Source organism: Oratosquilla oratoria, chromosome 18 (assembly GCF_046742065.1).
Source record: "Oratosquilla oratoria isolate Oo_2021 chromosome 18, ASM4674206v1, whole genome shotgun sequence".
NCBI classification, from domain to species: Eukaryota; Metazoa; Arthropoda; class Malacostraca; order Stomatopoda; family Squillidae; genus Oratosquilla; species Oratosquilla oratoria.
Window position 1 is genome coordinate 38758977 of NC_134794.1, and position 10000 is coordinate 38768976.

A 10000-nucleotide genomic window follows, 5' to 3' on the forward strand; every position below is an offset into this window, starting at 1 on the left:
GAATGGCGCCATCAAGAGACACATGATAAACAAACACAAAACCACCACCATACTAAACGAAAACACTAAAATAATCTACAAAACTCACGACCTCCTTGGCCTTAAGATGGACGAATCAGTGAACATCAACATACAACTCATGCTCACAACCTTACTCCCAAGCAGTAGACGCACATAACACAAGCATTAACACCCCTTTCCACAATCCACAAAAAAGTTGCTACTTCCATGTACGCAGCGCTACGGATCACGGCTAAATGAAATTGACCTCTCCCTATGTTCGGCCAATGTACGGCCTGTATTTAAACCAATGTATTCACCAACCATTATAACTCCCTCCATGATGATGACCGAGTAAGGTCGAAATGTATTGGAAAAATAAAAAAAGAGAAAACCCGTACCAAATGTCTTTTGGACACCTTCTCAGCTATTTGGAACAAACACAGAAACTTGTCGCACGAGAGAAACTAAAGCTTCAGTATAAATTTAACAACTAATTGTCGCTGTAGACTTCTTGAAATCATATATATATATAGACACACACATATATATATGTGCAGTATTAACACATAATAAGAAAATAAATAAACAATGAGATCATGTTAAAAAAAGTGAAGGTAAAACAAAAAAATCCTTTCAATAGAGATATCCTGAGTTGAATGGAATCGCCTTGCGGTAGACAGACGAAATGCTTTACGCATTGAATATTTCGATGTGTAACACATGGAGACATCTACTACACCTTCAGTCGTTTGGGAACTATATATATGTTTGACCCAAGGGGCCACCACATAAGTAGTTTGTTCAAGACTGATGGATAAAATTGTCTGCCGCTTGTTCAGGGAGCTGCGTATTTTCATTATGGTTAAAAGAAAAAGAAAATATAAAGACAAAGATAAAAATAGAAACATGTAGCAACACGAGTTCATGCTGCCAAATACCAAGTTAAAGTTAATGGGATAAAGGGGAGCAATATTTATCACTTTGATGCAAAGTATTCCTTGTTCTCCATACAGGCACTGCGTATGTCCACATAGAAATGTACACATGGGTTATATGTACACTAAGATCTATATACAAGTGTAGACGCGTGAAAGCATGTGTGGGAGTGTACGTGCATATACACATGTTTACACATTTATACACACACACACGCGAGCGCGCGCAGTTGGTAGGGTTCCCGGCTGCCACTATGGAGCTCCGGATTTGAATCCCGCCCAGGGGTGACATAATTTCAGTATTAATGCGCTGCGGGTTGTCACTCCAACTCTCGTGGGCGGGGAGTTGGGTGTGTGTGTGCGTGTAAGGTCACAGCATTACTCATAGATCGATCGTATACGAGCTCTGAGCTTTCTTACGGGAGGGAAATAACTGTCAATCACGAGACCAACACGTGATCCAAAGACCATGGTGAAACACACACATACACACACACACATACTTAAAAGCATACACACACAGATACACACATGCACACACACAAACACACACACACACAAACATGCACACACAAACACACACACGGGAGCAGCGATTGAAGCAAGACGTACCGTAAACACGCTCCGGATCGCTAACTAGTGATTCGCCGACGGACGAATTTGGAACCGACCAACCCCTACCTAGTTGTTTACGCAAAACGAGAAGGGAGATATATAATTCGAGTGGCCGATAATGTAACTGTCTTTGTATCATTAGCTATTTATTTTTTTCATGATCAGTTACTAAAAACGGAAGGAAAAAATGAAGGACATAGGGACAAGGAACCAGCAAAAAGATGCCTAGACGTAAGTAGGGTCGAGTCGCCGCGATGGGTTATACCGAAAAGGACGTGCCTGAACGAGATACCAAAGGTTTGAAAGAAATGTATTTCGGGATTTGATAGGGATAATAGCAATATGTATAGAGGGATAGATATGGAAAGAGAGCCCAGGTTTAAAAATATAATAAGGTATAGGGAAATCAACTAATTGTTAGATGAAATAATTGAACTTGAAAGTAAATGCAAAAGTACATACAAAGAAGTAGCTCTATTAAGAAGTGACAATGAAGAAAATAACGGGTTGAAAATGGAGCTAAATAGGATAAAGGGAGAAAAAAAATGAAAAATGATATGAATAGGAATGAGATATTGAAGAAAGAGATGAAGGATCAAGTACAGGCAGTGACTGAGAAAGTGGAAGAAAAGATAAAAGAAAATGACTTCCAAGAAATAAACAGTGGAAAGTAGAACAGGAAAAAAAAGTATCTTTTAAAGAAATAGTGGAGCAGCAGGTCAAGGAGAATGCTAAAGAAACGGTAATCCAAGTGATTAAAGAGAAAGGTAATTTGGTTAGGGACACAGTGGACAAAAAAGATGCATTGTAATCTATGGCATTACAGAAAAGCACGATGTTCCTAGATGTCAGAGAGAAAAAGAGGAAAAAGAGATCCCCTCTTAGACCGAGCGCACTCTCACTCTCATCCTCATCCTCCAAAAGAGTACCAGGGTCAAGGGACGACAAGGGATAAGGGACCAAGAGAAACCCTCCCTCAGTTGAAGCTGAAATATATTTCAAGGGGGGGGTGTTGGGAAAACCCCTTGTGAGGATAGGTTGAGGGGTGTTACACTACTTAATCCTGACTCTATGGTGCGCTGTGCTCTGGGTAAGGAAATGGGTGGGAACCTGGGCAAGGACGAGTAGGAAGACAATAACAATAACAGCGACAGAGACAAAGACAAAGACAACGGCAACGCAAAAAACAGAGAAAGTGATCACGGCAATCATAAAGACAAAGAAGAAAGATAGAAATATATAACGATAAAGACGACTACAACACTAACGAGAGACAAAAAATAGACAACTAAAACTGCAACAACAAAAACAAAGACAACGACAAAGAGAACGACAACGGCAACGAAAAAAAAAAACCGCCAACGACAACGACAAAGAAAAAGACAACGACAAAAACAAAGACAACAACACAGACGACGATAAGGCCATAAACAACGCCAAAGACTAAGACAACGCCGCATAGACAACAAAGGCGCCAAAGACGAAAACAAAAGAACGACAGAGACAACGACAATGACAACTACAACGATAACGACAGCCAAAACAAAGACAACTACAACGACAAGAAAGACATAGACAACGACAAAAACAACGGAAAGGACTACGAAAATGAGAATGACAACGACAAAGACAAAGATAAGGACAAGTATAAAGACAACGATAACAATAAAGAAAAAAAGACTACGCAAAAACAAAGACAACGACAAAAACAAAAACAACAAATACAAATGCAACAAAAAGACAATAACACAGACAACAACAAAGACAAGAAGACAACAAAAAGACAACGATGATGATAACGACAAAGACAAAGAAAAAGCAAAGACAAATATAAAAACAACGACAATGACAAAGACAAAAAGTAGACGCCTCCTCACCCAAAAAAGACAATGGCAAAAAACAAGAGGACAACCATAACGGCAAAGCAACGGCAAAGACAAAGACAACGTCGCACAGAGAAGGCGCAAAAGACTAAGACAAAGGCAAAAAGACAAAGGCAACGAAAACGAAAATGACAATAATGAGGAAGACAAAACAAATAGAAGGCAAAGAAAAGAAAAGAAAAAAAGACAACGTCAAAGGCAAAAAGACAAAGGCAACGAAAACGAAAATGACAATAATGAGGAAGACAAAAAAAAGGCAAAGAATAGACAAAGAAAAAAGACAACGTCAAAGACAAATACAACGACAAAGACAACGACAACGACGACAAAGATATCGTAAAGACGACGGAGCAAAAGACTGAGGGAAAGACCAAAAAGACAAAAACAACGACAACAATTGATAACGACAAAGACAAAACAAAGAGAACGACAAAGACGACAACGCCAAAAATAACGCCATAGACAAAGACAACGCCGCAAAGACAACGAAGACACCACCGAAGAAGACGAAGACAAAACAAAGACTAAGACAATGACGGCGAAAACGATAACAGTAACGACCAAGACAAAACAAAGGCAATGGCAACGACAAAGTCAAAGACAGACACAGACGTAGACAAAGAACATTATAAAAGCAAAGATATAGGCATAGACAAAGACAAAGACAAAAACAAAGACAGAGACAAAGACAACGATAACGACAAAGACAACAACGGGTACGACGTCAAAGACAAAGATAACGACAACGATAAAACAAAGGCAATGCCGAAGATAATGTTAAAGAAAGAGACAAGGACAACGATAAAGCAAACTATAACAACAAAAACGCCGCAAAGACAACGAAGGCTCAAAAGACGAAGAAAAAAGACAATAACAATGATAATGACAAAGACAAAACAAAGAACGACAACGGCAAAGAAAAAAAAAACAGAGACAACGCCAACTGCAGAGACAATGACAAAAACAAAAACAAAGACAAAGACAACGACAACGACTACGCCAAAATCGAGGACGAAGATAAACCAAAGACAACAACAACGGCAATAACGGCAGAGACAAAACAAAGACAAAAATAAAGTCAACAACAAAGACAAAGATAAACATAATGACTACAAAGAAAACAACAAAGATAACAACAATAACGACAGAAACAACGATAACGACAAAGACAACGACAAAGACATAAACAAAGGCAACGACAGAGACAAAGACAAAGACAAAGATAGCGACAACGTTAAAGACAACGCACGCCAAAGGTAAAATCGGTGAAAGCGCCATACCCAAACAAATAAAGGTCTATTCCAAAACAGTCAATTGCAAATCAATTGCACGTGAATGACCTGGATAAAGTTGGCAATAGAGATTTTGAAATTTAATTGCTGTCTACAATTAATTACAATTATTGTTCGCAATTAAATGGAAATAGTATTTGCGAGTTTACAAATAATGTCTGTAATTGATTGTGGTTGACATGAATAAATTACACTTAATGTTTGCAATTATTCGTTTAAATAATTGCAATTATGTATAATTATTTACAATTATTTTGAACCACGACTAATGACCATGACCTTCCAAATTAATTGCATATAATGTTTACCAGTAATTGCATTTTTTCAGTGGACTGCGGTCGATATTCTGAATAAACCACACTGAATTTTTGCAATTGCAATTATTTTTCAATAAATTGCAATTAATTGCCATTATTTCTACAATTATTTTGAACCATGACTATATGGTCATGACCATCTAAATTGATTGCAATCAATGTCTGTAAATAACTGCAATTATTTGCAATTCATTGAGGTCAATAAGCTGAAACAATTACACACAGTGTTTGGAATTAGTTGCAATTGTTCATTGCAATTGTTTTTTGCAGTTATTTTGAACTATAGCTAAATAACTATTATCCTCTAAACTAATTGTAATTAACATTTACAATAATTACAATTATTGCTTCAAGTTAAAGGGGGTTGATATTCTGAAACAATTACACTTGATGTTTGAAATTCATAGCCGTAAATTGTGGTTATTTTTGCAATTGCTTTGAACACTGATTAAATGATAATGACTAAAGTTGCAATTAATGTTTGCAACTGCAACTATTGTTTCTAATTATTTGTAATTAACTGCCGAAATTGCAAGTAGTTTAAACTACGACCAAACGACTATTACTGTCTGACGGAAAACGATTTTATTCATGTGACGAGGACATTAAGTCGTTAGAAATGTCTAATTTTCAATCTCTCTCTTAAAAATAAAAACATCGCTGTTGCTGACGATGATGACGATGATGACGATGATGACGATGATGATGATGATGATGATGATGATGATGATGATGATGATGATGATGATGATGATGATGATGATGATGATGATGATGATGATGATGATGATGATGATGACGACGACGACGACGACGACGACGGCGACGACGACGACGACGACGACGATGATGATGATGATGATGATGATGATGATGATGATGATGATGATGATGATGATGATGATGATGATGATGATGATGACGACGACGACGACGACGACGACGATGATGATGACGACGACGACGACGACGACGACGACGACGACGACAATAATGACAATAATAGTATTAACAGTAATGATAATGATAACCAGAAGTAGAACAGAGTCAAATGAAATTTGATAAAGTGAAGTACAATAGAACAGAACAGAATAGAATGAAATAAGAAATAAAGTAAAATAGGACATAAGATAAGATAAGAGAACAGAAGATAGAACAAGATAAAACAATATAGTGAAATAAAATATAACAAATTAGAATAAATAAGAGAATATTATAAAGGTAAATAAGACCTAAAAAATTGTTTCCTTTAAAAGGGGAATAAAAAACAACAACACGACAATATAAGGAAAATACATTAGGAAGAAATAATCACGTTCTTCCTACGGCCGGAGCCTTTCAGCATCGTGGCCATGACAACAACAGCAGCAGCAGCAGCAGACTCGCCCGTCAATTTCGTAATGACATTAATAAGGTTTTCAGAACCTTACAACCTCATCATAATATGCCTCTCTCTCTCTCTCTCTCTCTCTCTCTCTCTCTCTCTCTCTCTCTCTCTCTCTCTCTCTCTCTCTCTCTCTCTCTCTCTCTCTCTCTCTCTCTCTCTCTCTCTCCCGGTAACAAGTGCTTGCAAGCTATGATAACAATCAACAACGCTTACAACAACCTTAACCCTGTAATAACAATCAATAACATTTCTAATGATAATATCGACTACGTACAACCTTCGATAACAACATTTATAATAACAATAACAACCACTCACAACCGTCGAAAACCTTAATAAAAAATAAAATAAAAACTCTCACAACCCGTGATAACAATCTACAGCTTTAATAACAACGCTAACAACCACTGAAACTGCGCCAACTAAGACTACAACTGTTTTTGGCTTTCTTGATTGTGACTAGAGCCAGAGTTAGGCTCGATTCAGCTGGCGGACCGGACAGTACATGGCTGCATTGAAATCGCTTGGCGCCATAAATGATTTTCGTCATAAAATCAGCCGACGCCAACTGAGCTCAACAAGATAGATATAAAGACATTGTACAGCCTCACTATATTCGTTGTTTATTGTGCTTCTTATTGTTATTTGATCCTTTTCATTTCAAGGTTTATAACTATTGTTTGTACAAGTTTATTAGGATAGATGTCATCACAGCGCTATGATGTCATAGACGTGACGTCATATGGTGTCAGATATGTGACGTCACACATGACATCAAATGTGACGTCACATGAATGACATCAGAGATATAAGCATATACATGACGTCAGAGACGTGAAGTCATATTATGACGTCAAATATACGAAGTTAATCCACTTCATACATTTTAGATTAGAATATTCACGAACTTCGTCATCGCAGCGACGCAAGATACAAAACTAATCCATATTGTATCAGAGCTCAGGTGTAATTGATCTTGTTGTTGATAATATATCAAGTATGTAAAATATATTAGATAAAATATCGAATATTGGTATATTAGATGTATCAAAAGATAAAGATATCTACGTGCACACACACACACACACACACACACACCAGACACACACACACACACACACACACACACACACACACACACACACACATATATATATACATATATATATATAATATATATATATATAATATAGATATATACATATATATACATATATATATATATATATATATGATTTATGTACACACACACAGATAGATGAATAGATAATGATTAGCGTCCTGGTCTTAACACATTGTACGTATACTGTGTTAGTTTGAATAGTGAGCCAGGCGGTGACCTCAGGGTGCCGCAAGTTGCCGCAAGTTGCCGCAGGTTCCTGCAGGTTACCTCTTGAGGCGCCATCAGCAGGGGGGGCTGTCTTCAGGCGGCGGCCATTTTATTCAGCGTAGGATGACTTTACATATGTTTCTATTATCACGGCAAACTAGAAAAGCTCTCTAGATGTTTTACTATAGTCTCTAGCCCAAGGTTTCTAGGATGGCATCAGTTAAGAAAAAATATAATAAACAAATTAAACTAAACTAAATAAAAGAAATGAGAATAAGATTTGATGAAACAGAAACAAATAAACAAAAGAATAGATAAATCAATATATGAAAAATAAGACAAGTTAAAACGAAATTAATTGAAATTAGATTAAGTAATATTAAGTGAAATAGGATAAGATCAAATAAAACGAACTACAATACAATAAAATAAAATTGAAAAGATAGTTGTCATTAAGGCGACGCACTTTGTGTATATATACATACATACATATATATATATATATATATATATATATATATATATATATATATATATAAATTATTTCAGACAAATGAGAGAAATGGGTAAGGAAGGACAAACGAAGATGTGTTGGGAATAGAGTTTATTGCCCTAACGTTACGACCAACTTGGTCTTCTTCACATCTTCGTTTGCCCTTCCCCACCCATTTCTCTTTCTCTCATATATATACACATATATATACATATATTCTGGTTTAGGAGACGCATTTTTATTCAGCAGAAAGGAGGACTGGGGTCGTGGTCGGGCGGAATGACTTTCAACGCTAGTTCCCCTTGTAAACCCGATTTTACCATTTTATATTCATTTGTTTGTTCGTATATTTATCTTATTTATCTGTTGTTATTAATTACTTTGTATTTTTATCCATTTACTTTCATTTATTTATCTATTCTATATGGATTGATTGATTGATAGACCGAGAGATTTATATATCGATTCATTTCAGTTCCTTTAATTCATTTACTGACTAACATGTTTATCTTAATTCCACTTCAATCATTATTTAACCCCTCCCCCTCCCCCTCTCCCTCTCCCACTCCCCCCTCTCTTCCACCTCCCCCTCTCCTACCATCCTCCTTTTTTTTTCTCTACCCCCTCCCTCCACTCCCCCCAACCCTCTTCGTTTCTTTATCCCCCTCCCTCCACTCCTCCTAACCCTCTTCTCTCTCTCTCTACCCCTCCCCCTCTCTTACTCTCCCTCCTCCACCTCTCCCCTTCATCCTCTCCCATTCCGAACCCTCTTTACCCTCCCCCCTTTCCACTTCCTCCTACCCCTCCTCCCCTTCTCCCCTTCCTCCTCCCCCTTCTTTCTCTATCCCCCCCTCTCTTCCACAGACCTGTCTCTCCTTCTCCCCTCCCCCCCTCATTTGAAACGCCCAGCTGTTGTTTGAAAACCTAATCTAATTTTAATCTTTCTATTTACTTATTTCTCTGTGTACACACCTAGCTCCTTTTTATACGTTCTATCGTTTATCTTTTAATTATTCTTTACATTTATTTATTTGTTTATTCGTTTTTCATCTTTTAGTCTTGTTTTTACTATTTTGATGAAGAAAAAAGGAAAATAACTGATTGACCAATACAATGATGTTCTGATACCTGAAAAACAACGAAAATATATATTTCTACTTACAACCATCATTCCACATAAATTATTGTCTATTTTGGGAATGTACACCAAAAGCACATGACTCCTTTAACATCAGCAAATATTTTCATCTGGTCACGATGGCTAAATTGTTACACTGATAGAAAATGGAGTACCGAGTCCCTCCTCACACGCACACTGTCCTCATTGTAACAGTCCAACCAACTCTATTTCCTTCGGGATTTAAGTCTCTTTTTCGGAGAATATCTTTAACCTCATCGAACCCACGCACTGCATGTAAATCTTTCGTCGATTTGCTCACCAGGAAAGATCGTTTAAAAGGTGAAACTCTTCTTCATCTCACCCTCGGCTTTCGTGCCAACTAGTGTGCACAACACTACCACGGACTCTCAGAACAGAACTGGCCGCCTATCGGACCTCTATCGATAAAGGATACACGTTACATGATTATCTTCTTATCTTTCTTCTCTTATCACTCCCCCCCTATCTCACATGCGCACGAAAATATTAGGAAAAAAGAGAACAACATGTCTGTGGAAGCTATGAGTTTCTTGTAGTGAAAAAAAAGGAAGTTTTGTTTTTGTTGCTTATCCTCGTACCTGCAAGG

At 37.2% G+C, this 10000-nt stretch overlaps 1 protein-coding gene across 3 annotated transcripts in view; it reads right to left on the bottom strand.

Annotated features, from left to right (window-relative positions):
- Positions 1-9802, bottom strand: part of LOC143035159 (uncharacterized) — an 80032-nt gene extending 70230 nt beyond the window's left edge. Inside the window, exon 1 of one of the 3 annotated variants that reach the window (XM_076201793.1) lies at positions 9695-9802. The gene's annotated coding sequence lies outside the window, so the exon portion shown is untranslated. The other 2 variants (XM_076201795.1, XM_076201794.1) reach the window with 2 other exon arrangements.
- Positions 9803-10000: the final 198 nt, after the last annotated feature.